Genomic DNA, 23,241 nt, shown 5'->3' with positions numbered 1-23,241 from the left:
AATATCATGCGGGGTTTAATGAAATGGGCAATTGCTACTCACTCTTGGGCTAAATAAGAAGTTGGTTTTTTCTGCATTGATAGAAAAATCCCTTTCACTTTAGTTTATTCTCTTTGAATTACAAGTATTTAGTTTTTTTTGTATAGCATTTGTTTTGTACTATGGAGTTGGTCATAGCCCAAGACAAGTGAAATAATGGAATGTAGAGTTTCTTGCTTGTTTGACAAAGCCCGTTGTGATGAGGATAGGTTGGGTGATGGTTTTTGTGTCTACATCAAGAATATGTCATCATTTGCTATTGAATCTCTCAACTAAACAAGATTACTCTTACAATCGATAATGATTTAAATCTCTGACAAATATTTACATTGCAATTAAAATGATAATATATGTCAAATCCAAATCTCATTATGTCACAACTAATATAAATATTTTTTATTGTCATACCAAACCTATATCAAAATATATATTTTTATAACTTAACTAAATCTCATTATCATAATATATTAATGTGAAGCCAAAAAATAAATTAATAAAAAAAACCATTTAATTTAATATAGAACCAAAATGATGTAACAAAAATTAAATTAATTTATAATATACTATTAAAAAATCCATATCATATAAATGAATTATTATTAATCAAATTAAATATTTAAAACATATTTAAAAAAATAGGTATATTTCACAATAATCAATCCTATTAATATAGGAATAAAACATAATGTTTTATAATTAAGAAAGGATTGAAGAAAAAAATATGTTCCATAAATCAAATCAAAATATTTAAAACTTATTTTTTTTTTAAATCAAAATATTCACAAGCTCTTTCGAAGAAGATGAATAAATTACAATAATTATTTGTATTTGTATAATTCCTTATAATAAATTATGAAAGGAGAGAGGACAAACTGTGTTCGATAAGCCTGGTTGTTTTAACGCAAGGTATCCTCGGATAGACATCTCATTCTTAAAAATCCGTATTGTATTAAAAATGTTAATACTAACGATGTAATTGTTTAATCGTTTTTATGTGTTTTTGACGTGTGGACGTTCCACGACCTATTTTATTTACAATCTTATTTTTTCTTAAACTATTATTTTTAATTTAAATTAAATGAATCCAATGGGCTCGGTTGGAGTATGAGTAAAATTGTTTTTATTTGTCTAAGAGTTTTTATTTTTTAGATATAAGGAAAGAGGTTAATCGCCCGATTCAAAAGTATATGGTTGTCTTTATTTGTTTAAGAGTTTTTCTTCTTCAGATACAAAGAAACAAGTTAATCACCAAACTCAAAAGTATATGGTAGGAATGAAAGTTTGCCCCTTTACGGACAAGGTAATTCTATGTGGTATGGTTTTCCTTGAATATCAATGATGAGTCAGTGTGCATTTGCACATAGTAACAAGTGATGGTTGTCCCCACTATTGATTTGATAACTGAATTATGATAAGTTTCCCACTATTTAAAAAAATACAATAAAGAATAAAAAATCTAACTAAAATCATTCTCACAAAAGATAATAGATATGACCTAAAGCAATTTAATTTATTTCCAAAAAAATTTATAAATATAAAATAATCATTAAAAGAAAAATTTAATGATAATTAATTGAATTAATATATAATAAGTGATAATTGACATGTCTTTAAAATTTGAATTTTAAACTAAAAATTCTAATTTTTTTAATTTTTCCTGAAGTTACCATTCTAAAAAGTTATTAATATTTAATTCTTAAAAATAAATAAAAATTGAGATTATTTATGTTAACAAATTTCGAAGTGGTATGGAAAAACACTGAGCTCTACAAAGCTCTAGATTTTTTTGTAAATCCTAACTTTTATGGCTAAATATTTTCCATTCTTGGCCACTCTTCCCATAGTCAAGGAAAAAGGAAGGGGCAGAAATATCTCTTATAGTAGAGCAATATTTGAAGGCATGCGCCAAAATGGAGAACATAATAGAACCTTGAGTTCAAGGAATCTAACCAACAAGTGGATGGTAGGAAGTTGTCTCACTAAGGCAACAATAAATCCTATTTTGAGGTGAACTCAAGTCAAATTGGCGAATTCATCTAGTATATGCATGACCATGCACTCATTGGAAATTTTTTGGCGATATGGCCAACTGAGAAAGCTCCCACCCATTGGGTGTACAACAAATGGAAACCTAAGGGCCAGATAAAATTAGAACTAGGAGAAAAGGGCATATTTACCATTGTGTTCACAAGCCTAGAGAATCATAATCGGGTCTTTGACAATGGACCATATTTAATTAACTTTCTAGGACTCTACCTATGTTTCTGGATAGAACGCTTTGTGTCGGACAATGAAGACTTCACTTAGCTACCCATGTGGATTCATTTATAATCATTTCACACAAGTTTTGGGGTCAGGAGATATTAGTAGGTACTGGGAATGCATTAGAGAACTTTGTCAAGATATTGGAGGTTATCAGGTAAGCAAAATATATCTCCTATGCAAGAATATGTGTATACATGAATATCTCAGGGTCATTGTTGGAATCAATAGATTTGTACTTTTAGGATGGAATGTGGAAGAAAATGCTCAATTATGAGCAAATTTCTTTTAGATGTTAGTGGTGCCATGAATATGCATGTCTATATTACAATTGCTCACTCGTAGCCTCAAACACCAATTTGTCTCCCCTAAAGGCTTAAGACGATGAGGGTTTCATGGTTGTGAAAAGGAGTTGATGAAACCCTAAAATCCCATGTGCAACATAGAAATAACAAACACAAAAAGGGGTTGGAGCAAGCGAACTGGCCCAAAATAAATATGAGCCACTAGAAGACTTAGAAACCCTTAAATTTCTAAAGCCTAGCAAGTCAATGGAATTGGAGATGAAAAAACATTCGGGACAACCCTCATCATTGGTGCAATCCCAAATAACACAACTGATAGTTATTCAAGGGCCACAATTAGTGTGAGAAAAACCTATGTTGTAGGCGGCCATTGACACAGCCAACTAGCGGCACTTCCCTCCATTTTTTACATGTTGTGCTTGAGGGCGCAGATCATCTCCCAAACCAAGTGGAAGATATGGACTTGGAGTCCTTAAATCTCCATGAATTGGAAAATGCCTAGAAAAGAAAAGATCCTTTCACCTTTCTAGAGCATCAAGAATGCCTTCTGGGAAAGGCACATCTAAAATAAAAGCATGTAGTAGTGAAATGCAAGTCGAATGTGATAGGGAGGGGATCATTGGATATTCAGTCACAACCGCTTAAAGAATTAATGGAACCACATAAAGAGGAAAGAAGCAAAACCAATTTGCAGTTGTTGGACATGATTGGAGGAACACTAGTCAATGCACGAAGCGTTAGGGTTATCTTGGAGGTATTTTGGGGCTCTAATAAATCTTAACCATGAAATTGATGTCATTGAATGTGAGGGGTCTGAATAATAATGGGAAACATGGGTTCCTTATAGAAATGTGGGAAGAAGAACACCCTACATTTTTTATGAAATAAGAAACTAAACTATCAGGGAGAACGCTCTCTAATATCATTAACAAATGGGGGAAAATTGTTAGGCAATCGCAACAGATGCACATGGCTACTCCAAAGGTATGGCCATTATATGAATGAGCAGAATATTAAGGCCTCTTTGGAGAGTTTTTTTCTAATTATAGTCAGACCTCCCTAGTGAGATACTCATTAATTAATGAAATTTTTTGATATAACTACCAATTTTTTTAAATTATAGAAGTTACACTTCACAAAAAAACAAATTTCAAGGTGATACAAGATATGGTTAGAAAGTATATTTAATAGTGGGTAGGTGTTATTAATTCTTTTTATAATTGTGTTCCTTCATCTTTCTTGCAGCGTACATTTGAACACCTATAATCTTAATGTTGAGTATGTAATTATATACCTATCCATTTTTATTTTTAACTCCAAACTCATATTTGGAGGATTGAACATTAATTAAATAATATATAAAATCGCATAATATGTGTGTTTTTTTATATAACTATTGTTTTTCATGGGTTTATATTTATGAATTCATGGATTTTTTTTATTTATGAATCTGATTCATATTGTCGCAATTAATTAAAGTGAAAATTTTCTATAACAATGTTTAATATTTTTCTATTTATGAATTCAAGGATTTCTTTTTATTTGTGAATCTGATTCATATTGTTGTAATTAATCAAAGTGAAAAATTTCTATAACAATGTTTAATATTTTTCCACATTTTCTTATAATTAATTTACCACTATCATAATTGAATATCAAAGTCTTATTAATTTTCCTTTGACCTTGACCACTCTTAATGAATTCAAATTAGAATATCACATTCCCTAAAAGACATGAATATCTAATTGAGGTTTTTATTATGAAATACTTTTATGGAACCACATGATGGTTGATGAGTACTAAAGATAACTTTTTCATGAAACTTTTTGACGTTTCAAAAAAAAATATTGTATAGTATTTCATCCATGTAAATTAAATGGATGGTAAAGTACTAATAGACTTTTTATGATACATATCACTAAGATTAAAATAATCATAAAAATTAACTAAATTATAACTTGATTTTGATTTATTGTTATTCTTATAAATTATAAAAAAAATTAATATGAGTTAAACATATACAAATTTTAAAATACATGTAACATGTTTTTTAACTATATAGATTCACTTTCACTTTACCATGGATATTATTAACCTGAAAATAGAGGTTTTTATAATATCTTGGGCCAATATCATTGTTTATCAATACCACATGCCCAAAATATTTTATATTTTTTTTTTCTAATTTAATTTTATAACATGTATTAATTAAATTAAAAATCAAGAAAAACATAATTATCTTAGAGATAATTATAAACTCTCCATCTTAAATACTACTAAATATATTCCATGAATATTCCATAAAAATTAAATCTTTACCATCCACTTATTAATTATTAATAATTAAATTAAAACTAAAAAACCCTATTCCAAATCAAACACATCTATTAACATAATTATGTTTATATTACTTCTTATTATACAAGATTGTTAAGTTATATTTTTTTTAACAAGTTAGGCAAAAATTTGTTTACTCAAGTGCCGGATATATCTTTTTAAAATTAGGTAATTTTTTTGAAATATTTAAAAACTCAATATTCACCGTGTTTTGAGATTTATATGGTATCTATTTGGATCGAAGAGAATTATCTTATATTGATATTTAAATAATAAAATAAATTATTTTTATTAAAGTTATTATTTATGTATTTAATTTATTAGGTTTAAAGTAAATTATATTGTTTTTAATTTTAGTAAAAAGTTTGATTTTCAATTAGTTTTGAAATTTTTAAATAGATTTTATAAAATTCATTGAAATTTTGAAAAAATTAAATATTTTAAAAATTAAAAATAAATTTTGAAAATTTTTAAATTTAAATTTCTATTTTATATTTTATAATTAGTTAATTTATATGAAATGACTAATTTCATAGTGTTTAAAATTGAATTGTATATATGTGTGTGTGAGAGAGAAAACAAGTGTCATAACATTTAATAAAGTGTACACTTATCAAATCTAAATATTTATGAAAATAAATTATTATTGTCTATCATAACATAAAAAGTACACCTATCAAATCTCCACGGGTTTTTGGATAAATATTGATTGGGTGCTCTGTTAAAGCACTCCTTGATGTGAAGTCACTAGTTCAATTCGCAGATCAAGATGATATATTGGACATGATGAAAATGTAATCTTGTCAAGCTTAAAATATATATATATATATATACAAAACAATAAATATAGTCATTCATATATTATATTATATTATATATATATATATACAAAACAATAAATACAGTCATTCATATATTATATTATCTAAAATATATATATATACAAAACAATAAATACAGTCATTCATATATTATATTATATTATTTTAAAATTTATAGTTTTTAATTTTTAAATTAATAATTAGATAATGAAGTTAATATAAAACAAATAACAACATATTTTTTAGTTACAATATTCATTTAAATTAATTTATTTGCATAAATCATTTAGATTTCTTTTTAAATATAATTTATTTATTTAGACAATTTTTAATTTATTTATTTATTATGTTTTTTATATGAAAAATATTGATGGTGTATTTCAAAATTTATATTATAAAACTATTTTAAATTGAAATCTATGATTATTAAGTAATATGATGATGATGGTGGTGGTGGTGGTGGTTAACGTCCACTGAGACCAAATTGGTCTATCAGACCTATAATTTTCTTAGTTTCTAATTGTCTGGCTCCTCGTCTTTCTTGGCAAGATTGGTGTTGTAGCTTTCTTTTTCTTCTCTATGGTCTTCCAACTTTCTTTATCTTGCATCTCCTTCATCTCTTCTAGTTCTTGGGACATTGGTGTCTTAGCTTCGTGATCTATTGTGTTCGTCCTTTTGAAAATAGTCGGAGAAGCAGTTTGGTCTAAAAAATCTGCTTTGTTATTAAATGAAGATTTATTTTGAAAGTTTTTAATTTTATAAACATTTAAATTAATTTAAAATAGCTATTAAATATTTTTTACATAAATAACAAATATTAAATAACAATACTATTACACTTATTTTATAATTATATTCCAAAATTAAACAATATACATATAATTTAATATACAATATTTTAATTTTTAATATTTACTTACCTTAAAAACATCACTTTTATTTTATAATTATATTCCAAAATTAAACAATATACATATAATTTAATATACAATATTTTAATTTTTAATATTTACTTACCTTAAAAACATCACTTTTACAAATTTATGAATGAAATATTTGAATAACACACTTTAACATTATTTTTAATATAATAACAATCTTTAATATTACAATATTTATTAATTTTGTTCTAGTGACATTTATTTTTTTACATTTAAATGAAAAATATTATTTATTTTAATTGGTCAATATATAAGAGTAAAAGCCATATTTCATTAAATTAAAATATAACTTTATTTTACACCCACCTTCCAATTGAATTATTATTATTTTTAGATTTGATGTGATCTTTGCATCAAAAAAATCGTGTAGTTAATGGACCAGCTCATTAAGTAATAAGTAATAAAGATGGGAAGTCTCCATAATGTTATTATTAAACTTATATAGATTTTTCGAGAATGTAGTAATATTATGGGTGATATGGTTTTATTTTAGTTTTAGGAAAAAAATTACTTATGACCAGGAGAATTCCATGCAATGATAATATGTCTCGTTAATATTATTATTATTATTAGTTTTTGTTAACATTAATAATTTATCATAGATTTTTAAAGAAAATGTAGAAAACTTATCAAACTTTTGTTTAGAGTTATTTTTACTTTAAGAAAAAAATACTAATGAAAAAGAGAATTTATTCAGAAGCCCATGCAATTTAGCCCCACCTACATGTGGTGTATTAGGTATACATATGTATTTTTTGAGTTTTAGGTATAACTTAGCTTTAAAAACTAAAAACGAAAATAAAAAATTTATGTAATAATGAGGAGTTAATGCAATCCAATCTAAGTATTTTTATTTTTACCATAGTTTTCTTATTCATTGTCATCTAAGTATTTTTTTTTTTACCATAGTTTTCTTATTCATTGTCATTTTTAGGATAGCAATATGTTTATACGTTGTCTATGTCTTCTCTTCATAGGGATTATTAAAACTATGCTTTAAAAATAATGAAAAGAAATATTTTTTATAGTAATTAGAATAGGGTTGTTGGAAACTATATCATTATTGAGAGGGGTGAATCACTAGTCAAGGTATTTATAATTTTTTTCTCTAATTAATTGTTCTTTAATCATGTATAAATTAAAAGACATAATCAGATATTAGAGCATCAAACATAAACGAAAAACCTTGAAAACAATCAACATAATGGACACTGATATTTCTGGTGGAAAACCCTCTCTTGGGCAAAAAACCAACCGTTATTGTTGCATTGCTCAAATTCTATTATGTCAAGAAAATTCTTTTACATAGAGATATAAATATGGCTACTATCAAATGGAGATTGTTTCTCATGCAGATCTACGAACTACCATTGGTTGAAGACCACTACGATCAACGATCTTCGCCCGGTTACTCTAGAACTATCAATCGACTCTACATACTTTTATATGCTAGAAGCCACGACGACCAACGAGTCTCACCCAATTTCTGTCGAACTATCCAACCACCGTTGGATCGGAGTCCTCCAACTCCTCTACTCTATGTGGTTATCGTTTCATACATTTTCAAACTAGAACTGATAACTACTCAACATGAGCACTACATCAACATATCATAGAAGCACAATCACAAAAAAAATATGCACCACAAACTGCAATCAAACTCTCCAAATACTCCTCCAATAAAATTGTAATCATCTCTCCACAAGTTGTACAAAATACTGGCTGAAACATACTCTACAATATGTTGCAACACCTACAAACTACTTTTGAAATTCTGCAATACAACTCACAGAGCTTGCACACTCTTCTCTAATATCACACTCACTCCACACACTAGAGTAAGCAACCCAACTATCATTGAGCTATCTCCAATAAATAAATGAACTGAGATGCTCAACTCAATAATTACTTAGAACTACTGAGCCCCACAACTTTGTTCATATGCTTGATTTAATCTAGATTCAGCTCATTGACTCTATCAAACCACTAACTTCACTTAATGAGAAAGATTCTTCACTTTAACCATCTTTTAGAAGTTAGTTAACCTTTTTTTACCTTTACCTGAAAAAACCCGACAAAAACAAGCCTAAAAAACCATTAATTAACTAAGCAGCGTGAGGAATGTAGGGAAAAGTCACTTCTAGAATCCATACGCTACTCCTGTGAGGGAAACATGTGTATGTGCGTTGTTTCTATGAAGGAAAACGGTGTATACCCTCTAAAATCTCAGTTTCCAACTGGTTTACGCCACCACTTGGAGTACAGTTACAAGAGGGTGTGAGGGGCACCATGACAAACCTCAAGAACCTCTATAACAAGTTTGCAACTGATGATATAGGCCAAGAACATCTACAACAATTCAATGACATGCAGTCCCTAGTCTTTCAAACTCCTCATCAAGACCAACACCTCAAGCTCCTCAAGCAATGACAACAGCTAGTCCAAACACCTCCAACACTTGTAGCAACATAAACATAGTTACCGATCAAACAGGAAAGTGAACTGGTACACGTTTTTTGAGGTAGCAAAAAATCACCCGATTTTGAAAAGTGGGGATGCCAAAATAAACTTTTTTTTTTAGCATATTTTTGGCACTTTAAATTTTCTTATGTATCAAGTATGAACATTTTTTTCCCAATGTTAATGATTTTCATGTTGATTTTGAAAAGTGTTGATGCAACATCAACCCCTTTTTTTTAGAGGGTTGATTTTTGACACTTTAATTTTTTTTTTTATGTAGCAATTATGAACACCTTTTTTTAAATATTAGTGACTTTCATCTTGATTTTGAAAAGGGTTATGCAGCATCAACCCTTTTTGTTTAGAGGGATTATTTTTTACACTTTAAATTTTGTAATGTCTTAAGTGTGGATTTTTTTTTAAATGTTGTGAATTTCATGTTCGTAAATATATATATATATATATATTAAAAAACATGACCAAAAAAACTCAAAAAACAACAACAACAACACCCATAAAAATGTAAAAATAAAACAAAATTCAGTTGTAAAAATACAAAAAATAAACAAAAAAATAAATAATAAATAAAAATATTAAAAAATAAATAAATAAATGAAAATAATAATAATAATATATAAAAAAAAAAACTAAAAACAAAAACAAACAAACAACAACAAAACAAAACGAATATTAATAAAAAAAAAACATCCATAACGATTTTTTAAGTAAAAAAAAAAAAATACAACCATATAATAATAATTAAAAAAATTAATCAAAAATTAAATATTTAAATTAAAAAATATATATATATATATAAAATATAATATATCTATATAGATAGAGAGAGATAAATTAAAAGACTAAAAAAATCACAACAACTATAAAATTAAAATTGAAAAAATTAAAACAAAAGAATGAAAAATAAAATTGAAAAATACAAAATAAAAAAATTAAAATTAAAATTAAAAAATAAAAATATTTAAAATACGGAAAAAAAACAAATCAAAACCAAAAAATCAATTAATTAATTAATTAAAAATAAAAAAGTAAAACAAAAATTTAAAAATTAATTAATTAATTAATAAAAAAGTAAAAAGTAAAACAGAAAGGGTAAAACAAAAAATTAAATATATATATATATATATATATATATATATATATATATATATATATATATATATATATATATATAATTTTAATTTTAATTGCTTTTTAAATCAAATTTGATTTTTAATTTAGTTTTAATGGTTTTTTAATTAAATTTTAATGTTTTTTATTTTAATTTTTTATTGTTTTGTTTTGAATTTTTTTTTTTTTTTTTTTGGTTTTTCAATTTAATTTTCTAGATATGTAATTATTTTTTAATTCAATTTATTTTTTTAGTTAAGTATTTTTTTATTAAAAAAAAAGTAAAAGTTTTGTATTTGAAAAAAAATGTTTTTTATTTAAAAGACTGATTTTTATTTTTTAAAATTTATTTTTATTTGAAAAAATAAATAAATAAATAAATTATTTAAAAAAAATGTTTTTATTTTTATTTTGTTAAATTATGTTTTTTCTTTACTTATTTTATGATTTTTTTTGTTTAATTTTTTATATTTATAAGTTAATTTTATGTTATTTTTTATATTTTTTTAGGTTTTTTTTTGTCTCTTTTTATAGTTGATTTTTTTTCATGTTTTTAAGTTTTTTATGGCTTATTTCTTGCTTATATATATATATATTTGTTTTTTTTTCTATATTTCAATTTTTGTTGTTTTTGTATTATTTTTTGTGTTTTTTTTACTGTTTTTATTTTTTATAATATTTAATTTTTTTTCTTTTGTATTATTTTTTGTGTTTTTTAATTGTTTTTTTTTCAATATTTGAATTTTTGTTTTCTTTTTTATTATTTTGTGTTTTTTTATTGTTTTTTTTCAATATTTAAAATTTGCTTTCTTTTTATTATTTTTTTGTGTTTTTTTCATCGTTTTTTCATTTTATCAATATTAAAAAAATTATCTTTTGTATTATTTTTTTGTGTTTTTTTGTTGTTTTTATTTTTTTCAATATCTGAATTTTTTTTTCTCTTGTATTTTTCATTTTTATTTCTTTATCTTCATTTTTTTTTTTTATCTTCATTTTTTTTCTACAGGGTCTATGTCGATGCTCGTCTAACAACCCGATCCCATTATGGGAAATTTGATAGTTGATTTTAAATTTTTTGTTATAATGAATGAAGTCTGCCCCCACAATGTATCAATTTCATGGTTGGTCTTTAAGTTTTCATTACAATGGGTCGAGTTCACCTACACCACGTGTCAATTTGATGGTTGATTTATAAAAAAAATTGCAATGCATAGAGTTGTCTTAGGCTAAGATTTTGAAATCACTATATATTTTGCATTTAAAAAATAAATTACTCTTGAGTGTTCATTTTTAAAGTTTTTGTCATAAAAAAATTTCAAAATGTCATGTTTGAAATATTTTGAAAACTTGAGATTAGTTTGTAGTCATAATCTTTCGTTTTAATTGCATGGTTGGAAATTTGTCAAGATTTTAATGTTTTTCTAAGGCATGATATTTTATCTTTAATGCTATGGTCGAAAACAATTACAATTTCAAGGTTTTTTAGAGTCAAGATATTTTATCTTTAACAACATGGATGGAAATAGTTGGAATTATCAAGATTCGAGACATGATATTTTATCTTTAACATCATGTCTGAGAATTGTTGGAATTTTACAGTTTTTCAAAGTCCAGATATTTTCTCTTTAACTCCATTGCTAAAAAATGTGAAAATTGTAACCCGATTTTTTTTTGTTATTCTAGAATAAACAATTTTTTTAGGGTGTTTTTTTCATCCATTAAAAAAAAAAAAATTTACTTCCATTTAAAAAAAATGATGAAAATTTACCCTAAAAAAAGCGTCATTCTAGAATAAACAATTTTTTTTAGGGTGTTTTTTTCATCCAGTTTTCAAAAAAAAATGGTTTTTACTTCCATTTTAAAAAAATGTTGAAAATTTACCCTAAAAAAAACATCATTCTAGAATAAACAATTTTCATGTTTGGGTTGTTTTATCATGTTTTTTTGGGATTTTTGGGCTTCAGTACATGTTTTGAGGTAATAGTTCCCATTTCATCCGTAACTATGTTCATATCCAACTCCTGCAGTAGCAGCATCATGTCATTCAACTACCTCCAACACTGATAGAGGAATATCCAATGATTCCATCACATGTAGCAGCAATCCAACCATCTACAACAGCAACATCTTCAATCAACAAAACATATCATGAATCCATCTCTACTCAGCCTCCAAATCACCTCCACTAAGTCATGTCACTACTAAGTTGACATCAATGCCAACCAAGGACCATCAAACTAAACACTACAACAACCAAACACTCGTCACACATTATGAGGTAGACATAGGCATATGACAAGCAACACCAAGACCCTCTTCACATCAATGCCAACACTACAATGCCAACAAACTCCCCCCTTGGCATTGATGTCAACCTCAATCGAAACATCTGAGGCTGATCTCTATACACACAAATTATCTCCCCCTTTGACATCAATGGAAAAGGGCCATACCAACACTAAAGAACAATGCCAATAATGTCGGATGAGAGTAGGACTCACCCTATCATACTTAACACCAAGAAAATTCAAACCAAGAAGGTATCTCTTGTAATATAAGCATGTAAAACAAGGAAATCAATTGCCAGCAAGTCTCAAGCCAATGCCATGCAATTTATGAAAATGAACATGATCCCCCTAAGCATGTAATGAAGTTGCAATCACATACTCTCTAATGTTGAAGCAACACATCCTCTTCAGTGCAATAAGCCTTCTTTCCAAGAGCAAGAGACTACTCCTCATGAACCATGACTCCAACTGACTTTGGATAATCACATATAATGAAACACATAAAATTCTTCATGGAAAAATACATAGGACTGACATATGAATCCTCTACAAACTCTCCTAACACCAACAAAGACTTCTATGGACCCAAGTTTACATCATGCACCCAATGTAGTGGGATACATCAATGATATACAAAATAATACATGAATTGGACTCCCATTGACCTATACATGGTCGATTTGAAAAAACATACTAAACACCATGGGTCTCTCCATGAGAAATATGCCAACAAGATAGAACAATGATAGTACATGGCTTTTACAACTACACATAATTGTGCTCTCCTCTATGCATGCCAAAAATATGAAATAACATGAGTACATGGCATCAATGAGCATCAATATATGCTTGATATAGCAGTAGCAATAAAATGAAATGCAAGGTATGTTCATCAAAACATAACTTCCATGAGAAATGACATAAGATCTCAATATGTAGTAGCAACAATAGGAGAAATAGCAATATCATGTGCTAGTGTATGGCCACTCAACACCTTGGCCATCACCATCCAACAATGAAGATCCTGCAGCAAGATCATAAAATACACTCGCAACCACCATGCTCCACATAGTCATCAATAGCAAAATCATCTAATAGTATAAACATGGCAATATTTCATAGAGGCAGCAGCAAATCCATATCATCATCATCATGAGGCTCATCAACCATCAACATACTATATCATCACCTCAAATCATGAGCAACACACCAATACTAGCAGCAAATCAATGAGAAGTAAAACATGTATACTCCACATATGAGCAACAATATGTATATATATATCATCATCATCATCATCATAACTCATCCACATGAGTGCACAATATCTCATCCATCAGCATGCATTAAATCATGAGTAGAAACAATCATCCTTCTCATATCTCATCCAACCAAAAACACATGAGCAGCAATATAAAGCATCTGGAATAAAAATCATGAGCCATAAAGTGCACAATCTAGATGAGCCAACTCTAACACATCGTCTGATCTCCATAGCAACTACACATGCATGACAACATATGACATAAATATTAACTATATCATGTAAAACATATGATCTTTCTACAATAAGGCAGCAACAGCAAAAACTTCATTCCTGCAACACATTCATGATAAATAAGAACAATAAAACTCCTCCAAAGTGAGCATGATGCCAACAACTTCAAGTCCATTTGGAAGCACAAATGCTCCCCCTGAATGTGTGATCCCCCATCACACCTAGACAATGCACATAAGAATAACTATATGGTTTCCATATCAACATTAGCATCAACAGAAACCAAAACATATAGCTACTCCAAAACTATCAACAAATGTACATGGTTGATCAACTAAAATCAAACTACAATAGAAATAGATCTGAAAATGAAAGTGCACTTCAAACCTCAAGGACTTCCCATGAACACATGTATCTCCGACAATATGCATAATTTTCTTCGTGTACACTTTCTGATATGATTGCACAATTAAATATTTTCATGCAACTCATTATGCAACCATATTCTCCTCTCAAACCATGCAGGCCTCATGTTTTGTGGAAGATCCTTGCCACCCTTTTCTCCTCCAAACTTTCATTTGTTGATCCTTCTTCTTATGCAATTGGCCTTACATATTCTCCTTTCTCTGGTTAGATCTTCTGAAACACATGGGCAGCTTGCAATCCTTGGTCTTATAGCCAATATTGTCACACACAAAACATCTAATGTGACTAAGGAATATAGGTATAGTTTGATGTCTTATGCTGGTATAATTTCCATTCCTTGCATGTTCCCTGCAATCAATAGCCCTATGGCCAAAAGCATTGCATGAGAAACAGTAACCATAAAAAGGACTATTATACCTGACAGATGGAGATTTCCTTTGCATGCATGATTGATGTTACTTATCCTTAGGTTTCTCCTTTTTATGAGAAATATTAATCTCTCCATTTCTTCACATTGTTGTTATGTGTCCACGAAATCCACAATTATAACACTTCCCTATTATATTCTTCTTCTTTGGCCTCCTCTTATTTTTTTGCTTCATACATGGCTGGTGATTTTGATGTTGATTCTTCATTTTTTTGCTACCACTAGTTGCTCCAATAATTACTGATTTGCTTGTAGATGCTTGAGCACTAGTTTTGATCCTCTCTAATTATTCTCTTACAGATTTTGCTTCAGCCTTCAATTTCTGGAACTCATCCTCCAGTTGATTGTATTGCTTCCTCATTCCAATTTAAATCTACATTCCTTCTTGTAGCTCAGTTTGCAAATTTGAATTCTTCGTAAGCACACTCCTTTTCGTCAAACATTTGCAGCAGCATTCGTTGACCTTTATTTTCCTCCATGAGCCTTTGAATCCCTGCTTCTAGTGCCATTACCTTGGACTACTCATGATCTTTGCTATCACTAGAGATTTCATCTTCTTCTTGTGAGGAGGATTGATTTGTCATTGCAATAAGAGTAGAATTCTTTGCACGGTTTGCCATTTCTGAAATTTTCAAGTTTCTTCCAAGATGAAAATTTTGCAACCTGTCCAACATCTCTTTTGCAATCTCACAGTGATTTACATACAGCTTATTAGATCTTGAAATTACATGCATAATAATCTCTTTAAATTTATCATTAAATTCATCTCTAATTCCATATTCTACTGATAGCAAAATGTTTTCATCAAGAGATAGAAAATATGAATCCAACTTTTCTCTCCAAGTTGCAAATTTACCTTTATGAAGTATTGGAATTCCTTGTTGATCCATTTTGTAAATTTTGCAAAAAACTACCAAAACTCTAAGATACACTCTCTATTGATCAAGTTGCAACCGAGAGCCCCACTCCACTAGATCACTACTAATAGGGGAGGGTGAATCAGTAGTGAATGCTCTTACAAACTTTTTCTCCAATTAATTATTCTTTAACCATGCATAAACTGAAACACATAATCAGAGATTATAGCATCAAACATAAAACAGAAACCATGAAAATAATCAACACAATGGACACAAATATTTTTGGTGGAAAACCCTTGTAGGGAAAAAAACCACCAATTGCTGCTGCACTGCTCAAATTCTATTATGTCAAGAAAAAGAATTACATAGAGATATAAATATGGTTACTATCAAATGGATACTATTTCTCATGTGGATCTATAGACTACCATCCATTGAAGGCCAGCACAATCAACGATCCTCATCTGGTTACTCTTGAACTATCAATTGACTCTAGATACTCTGATCTGCTGGAAGCCGCCATGACCAACGAGTCTTACCCAATTTCTGCTGAACTATCTAACCACCATTGGATTGAGAAAAAATGCTCACTTATATTAATTCACTAGAGTCCTCCCACTCCTCTCTTTATGTGGTTCTCGTTTCATACATTTTCAGACTAGAACAGAGAACTGCTCAACATGATCACTACCACAACATATCATCAAAGCACAATCGCAAATCAAATTTGCACCACAAACTACAATCAAACTCTCCAAATACTCCTTCAATCAAACTCTAATCATCTCCCCACAAGTTGTACAAAATAATAGTTGAAACATACTCTACAATATGTTGCAACACCTTCAAACTGCTTCTGAAATTCTGGAATACAACTCATACATATTGCACACTCCTCCAATCTCACTCTCACTCCACACACTAGAGTAATCAACCCAACTATCATTGATCTATCTCCAATAAACAGATGAACTAAGATGCTCAACTCAATAATTACTTAGAACTACTCAACCCCACAACTATGTTCATATGCTTGATTTAATCCAAATTCATCTCATTGACTCTATCAAACCACTAGATTCACTTAATGAGAGATATTCTTCACTTTAACCATTTTTTAGATGTTAGTTAACCTTTTCAGACCTTTACATGAAAAAAACCCAACAAAAACAAGTCGGAAAAACCATTAATTGAGCAGTGCGAGGAATGTAGGGAAAAGTAACTTCTAGAATCCATACGATACTCCTTTGAGGGAAACATGTGTATGTACGTTGTTCCTATGAAGTAAACTAGTGTATGCCCTCTAAAATCCTTGTTTCCAACTTGTTTAACCCACCACTTGGAGTACAGTTACAGGAGGGTGTGAGGGACACCTGAAAAACCTCCAAAACCTCTGTAACAAGTCTCCAACTGATGATATAGGCCAGGAACATCTGCAACAAGTCAATGACATGCAGTCCCTAGTCTTCCAAACCCCACATCAAGAACAACACCGCCAGGTTCTCAAGTAGCAACAACAACATGTCCAAACACCTCCAACACATGTAGCAGCATCTCCAACTCCTGCAGTAGTAACATCATGTCATCCAACTTCCTCCAACACTGATAGAGGCATCTCCAATGATTCCATCACATGTAGCAACATATGTAACACTTGTAGCATTAATCTAACCACCTGAAGAAGCAGCATCTTCTATCAACACAACATGTCCTGAATCCATTTCTACACAGCCTCCAAATCACCTCCACTAAGTCATGTCACAACCAAGTTGACATCAATGCCGACCAATAGGACCATCAAGCTAAACACTACAACAATGAAATACTCATCACACATCATGAGGTAGACATAAGCATATGATGAATAACACCAAGACCCTAATGACATCAATGCCAACGCTACAATTCCAAGAAGGGCTATTATGATGCATCTTGTTAATTTGCATTGATTTTTTTTGTATTATGTTATCATTCCTAACTATAGTATATGAGGCATTAATATCATTTCATATTTTTTAATTATCTAATGAGAATTTGGTGAACATGTAGTTGTTGAAATCTTGGTAAATGAAAAATGGTTGAAAACACAAAAATTATGTCTCATTGATACCACCCCCTTTTACTTGTATGTATTCAAGAATTTATGCTTATGTTTTTTTTGTGAAGAGAACTCAATTGAAAGCTTTAATCATGATTAAAAGTGATGAATATACCATTAAAATAAATTCAAACAAAGAAAGTTATTATTCAAATAAAACCAAATCATCAAATATTTATGTATTTGAATTATACATTTATTATAATGTTATTTAGAAATATGCAGCTAATTCTTATATTTATATATCATGGATTTTTTAATTGATTACATAATCACCTATAGATTGAATTTGTGAAACATTTGTTTATAAAAAAAAAAAAAAAAAAAATTAATAATTTTTTTATTTTTTTATGGATCTAAATAAATATTAAATTTGTTAATAAAGTATTTAGTTTTGAAATTTCTATCTTTATCTAACGCACTTTTTTATAATAATTTAAAATATATATATAATTATAATTATATATATATATAAATAAATAATATATATAATTCAATAAACAATTTAAAATCTAAAATTTCATTTAATAATTTAAAATATATATATAATTATAATTATATATATAAATAAATAATATATATAATTCAATAAACAATTTAAAATCTAAAATTTCATTTAAAAATTAATAATTTTCACTAACTATTTGACCAAAAAAACAACTTTATGACCTTTAAATATATCACTCACTTCATAACTATGGCTCAAAATTAAAAATTAAAAAAAAAAAAAAAAATGAAAAAAAAAAAAAAAAAAAAAATCTCCAACTAAAAACAATTTAAATCTAAAAAGTATCAAAAGTATACAAATATATACTTAAAATAATATAAATATTATTTTATAGCATATACATATATATAAATATAATTATTTTTACATTCTACATATATTTTACATATATTATACTTTAGATATCATTTTGGAATTCAACTATGTTAAGAAAGTGATTCATCTATAACTATTCATATATTATACTTTATTTTATAGTTAAATGTATTAATATATTTTATAAAATAAATATTATACTTTATTTTATAGTTAAATATATTAATATATTTTATAAAGTAAATTAAAATGAATATAATTCTGTAGCATATACAATATAAATATAACTATCTTTACATTTTACATCTATTATACTTGGTTTTATAGTTAAATATATTAATATATATTATAACTTTGACACCATATTTCTGGTTTTTCCAAGCGAATATATGATTCTCATTCGTTCATGTCACACATGATGTTGTTAATAATGTCATAAACTATATTACTTTTTATTTGTAAGATTTTGAGATTTCATTGATACGTAATTGTTAATATTTTATTAAAAAATGACTTTATTTTTCTATAAAATAGAATTTAGCTTAGAAAAATGTTTGTATTTATTCGTTTCTCTGGTGAAACATATAATTCATTTCTTCCTTAGAGAATATTGGGAATTAGTGTAGTTCTTCGTTTTTCTTATGGAACGAGATTATAGGGAATTTGGGTTGAAGATGAGAGGTGGTGGACTCGTTTTGAGGCGGTGGATTGGTTAGGAGGTAGTGAACTAAATTGAAGGTTTTTAAGCTTGCAAAGAGGGAGATATGAGCTTCAACACGCCTTTTCTATAGATCTTATTGTCACATACCTCTTAGCTTGTTGTTTTAGTGCAATTTGTTATCTAAGAGAACACAAGGATGAGTATTAAGGTGGGGAGATTCCCCTCCTTCCGAAACATTCTCTCGAGCAAAACAGTTCCATTAGGTGAAAAACGGGAATTGGTGGGAGGAACCTTGGGGCATCAACAATATCCTATTCTAGGGGATCAATGGCAGGCTAGTTTGAAAGGCCGATGTATTCTGAAAGTTGCTAACAACCCTAGATTCGTCATCTCGGCCAATTGTCTGGAAGATCACAGATTGCGCATGAGAGATCATGCTTTTATTTGTAAATTTGTAGGTGGTTGGCCCACAAACAGAGAACTGTAGAAGTGGATTCAATAGAACTGGAAACCCAGAGGAGAAGTTGACTTAAGATTGGGGCCAAAAGGTTTTTTTAGCGTCATATTCTCCAATTCAAAATATAAAGCTAGAATATTTGAAGGAGGGCCATATTTTTATAACAATGTGATACTTTATATTAGGCACTGGGAAGCCTGTTTCAATCCAGACAAAAAAGAGTTCTTGGCAGCTCCAGTTTGGGTTCATTTGTATTCTCTTCCAGTTGACTTTTGGATTCCTGGGATACTGGAGGGCATTGGACAAGCCCTAGGGTGGTTTGTCAAAGTATCTGAGGTTACGAAAAGAAGTAAGAATATGTTTTATGCTTGGTTATGTGTCTATATCAATATCTCGCAACCCCTACCGAGAGCTCGACTACGAGGGAAAAATATGGATCCAGAGAATTGATTATGAGCATGTACCCTTTTGGTGTCATCATTTCTATGAGCATGGCCACTTATTTAGGGATTGCCCACACCAAAACAAGGAACAACATAGAGGAGGTTATCGAGAAAATGATGGGTTCACGAGAGTCTTACCTGAGCGAAGAAACTCACAAGGGTGTCCTTTTCCAACTTTTCAACTTTCTGAAGATAGGAATTCTTTCTCGGCTTTGGAATTTATGGAAGAGGACGTGTTATGGAAGAGGATCTACCCTCCCTAGATGACCACCCAATGGTTGACAACAGTTTATGAAAATATCCAGAAAACCAACCCAAAAAAAAAAGATGGAGGACGACACTCTCCAGGAGGACGATGTTCTCCAGGTACTTTGACTTCTTTTGCTTACCAGGTACTGAGGAGCTAATCCAATTAATGAAACAAGACTCCAACTAATACTCAGCAAAGGAGAAGTTGTTGGTAGGCATGGTAAATGACTAGGCATACCAAGATCTGGGAGAGTTAACAAAAACACAACAGGAGCAGTAAGCAGTACCTTATCTTAAACTGGAAGACAAAGAAGAGATAATCCTCTAAATATGGGCAAGGGATTAGATCTATCCAAGCTCTCAAGGAGAAATGGAAAGAGATCATTATTAAGGATCTATCAAAGGACATCTAAAAGAAAGGAAGGAAGAATAAGGAGGACTCATTACAGACCACAGGAGAACATCTAGTCAATTATGGACAAGTAAATTTCTTGTCGAATGTCTTTCCTTCTCTACAATCTTCTTGAAGATGAGGATCAAGACTTGGAATATTATAGGTCTAAATAGCAAGGGGAAACAAAGGCATGTTATAGACAGAATCTGGATGGAGAAACTGAATATTGTAATTTTATAGGAAACTAAGTTAATTGGGGAAAAATTAGCCCTCATCATCAACAGTTGTTGGAAAGGGTGTCAGGTTATGTCATTTGATGCAAAGGGTAGTGTGGGAGGTCTCGATATTTTGTGGAACCCACTGCAGGTGGTATTCCAAGATTAGTTTTCTAGTTCTAGAATATTAACCAGGAAATTTTGATATATAGGAACAATTGAGTTTGTCTATCTAATGGTTGTGTATGGACCCATAGTTGAGGGAGAGAAACATTTCTTTTTTGATCGGTTTTTGGTGACTAAATTGGTTGTGGGAAGCTCATTATGGGTGGTCGGAGGGAACTTCAACCTTATTAGATCGCCCCAAGAGAAGAAATGAGGTGTCCGGATATTGGACTCTGATTCTACATCTTTTGATAGATATATAGAAAAACTCAAGTTGGTTGACATATCAACTATTAATGGTTTTTTCACTTGGAATAACCGTCGAGGAGGGAAACATAAAATAGTGAGTAGTTTATATTGTTTCCTTCTCTCATAACAGGTGATGCAAAAACATATTTTTGTGGAAGCAGTGATTTTACCATGTCTCGAATTGTACCACTAGTCAGTAAGGTTGGAGGTGGATCTCAAGGAAGCCCCGCATAACCATCCTTTTAGGTTTGAAACCTTTTGGTGTCAGGACCTAGGATTCCTTGAACTTCTAAACAAGTGGTGGCAGGAGATGGAGGTATATGGTTCGAACAAAATGCATATTTTCCAATTCAAGCTTAAAACCTTAAAGGAATCGGTGAAATTTTGGAAAAAACAGCTTTTTGGTACATCTTGCATGAAAAGGATAAATTGGAGGATCAGATGAAAGAGATACAACAACATATTATTATGGAAGTTCAGTACCCTAAATTGATTATCCATGAAGGGGTCACGCTTTGCAAACTGGAGCAGAGACATAAACAGGAGGAAACCCTCTGGCAACAAAAATCAAGGGTTCAGTGGCTCCAAGAAAGTGAAAATAACTCTAATTCTTCCCTAATTCCATGTTACAGTGTCACCATAATAACATGAACTTCTCAATATTAGGAGAGGATGGAGAGAGGAAGATCCTTCATCAAGATATATAATATGAATTGATGAGGTATTTCCATGATATTTTTTCGAAGACCCCATCCTCCAGGCAACCAGCCATTAATTTTTTCCTCCACCATATTCCCAAGATCATTTATAGAGAAAAAAATTTGGCGCTTATGAGACCCAATTCTTTTCAATAAGTCAAACGAGTAGTCATGGATATGCCTAACAATAAATCACCTGGTCCTGATGGTTTCACCTCTTACTTATTTAAGGCATGGTGGTATTTTCTAGTTCAATAGATTTATGAATTGGTGGAAGAATCTAGGTAGACTCACTCAATTTATGACGACCTTAATGCCACTTTTCTTACCCTTATTCCCAAAAGTGGGTAAATCGAAGAATACTTAAGGATTGCAATGTAATCTATAAAATTGTATCCACGGTGATAGTGAATCACTTGAAACCTTTACTTTCAAGATTGATTTCACCGGAACAAATGAGCTTTTTCGAGGTAATGGATATATCAGATGGTATAAGTGTGTCTCATGAGATAATTCACACTTTAATGGTAGGGAAGAGACCAATTATGTTAATTAAATTGGGTTTATAAAAATCCTATGATCAAATTGGCTAGGATTATTTACTCCATATCTTAGATGCCTTTGGATTCTCTAGATAGAGGATTGCATGGATAGAATCCCTAATATCAACGTCTTTATTTTCAATACTAATTAATGGGTCCCCCTCTTCCACCTTCAACCCTTCCAGGGGCGTTAGACAAGGTGATCCCCTCTCCTCCTTTCTCTTCATTTTGGTGATGGAAGGGATTGGAAAAATGTATAAGAATTCTTGTATGATGGGTCATATTTCGGGCTTACATATATTTGGACCATATCTCTCAATCACTCACCAATAATTTGTAGATGATGTGCTTATTTTTGGGTCCCTTATAGTCAAATAAGTTAAAGAACTTAGACACATTTTACAAATATTTATGGAAATATCAAGTACTTTGATAAATACAAATAAAACTAATAT

The sequence above is a fragment of the Pinus tabuliformis genome, chromosome 1_2, assembly GCF_031772625.1.
Source record: "Pinus tabuliformis cultivar Carrire ecotype Pingquan chromosome 1_2, CPIR1, whole genome shotgun sequence".
Taxonomy (NCBI): Eukaryota; Viridiplantae; Streptophyta; class Pinopsida; order Pinales; family Pinaceae; genus Pinus; species Pinus tabuliformis.
Note: the sequence above shows the minus strand (reverse complement) of the source record.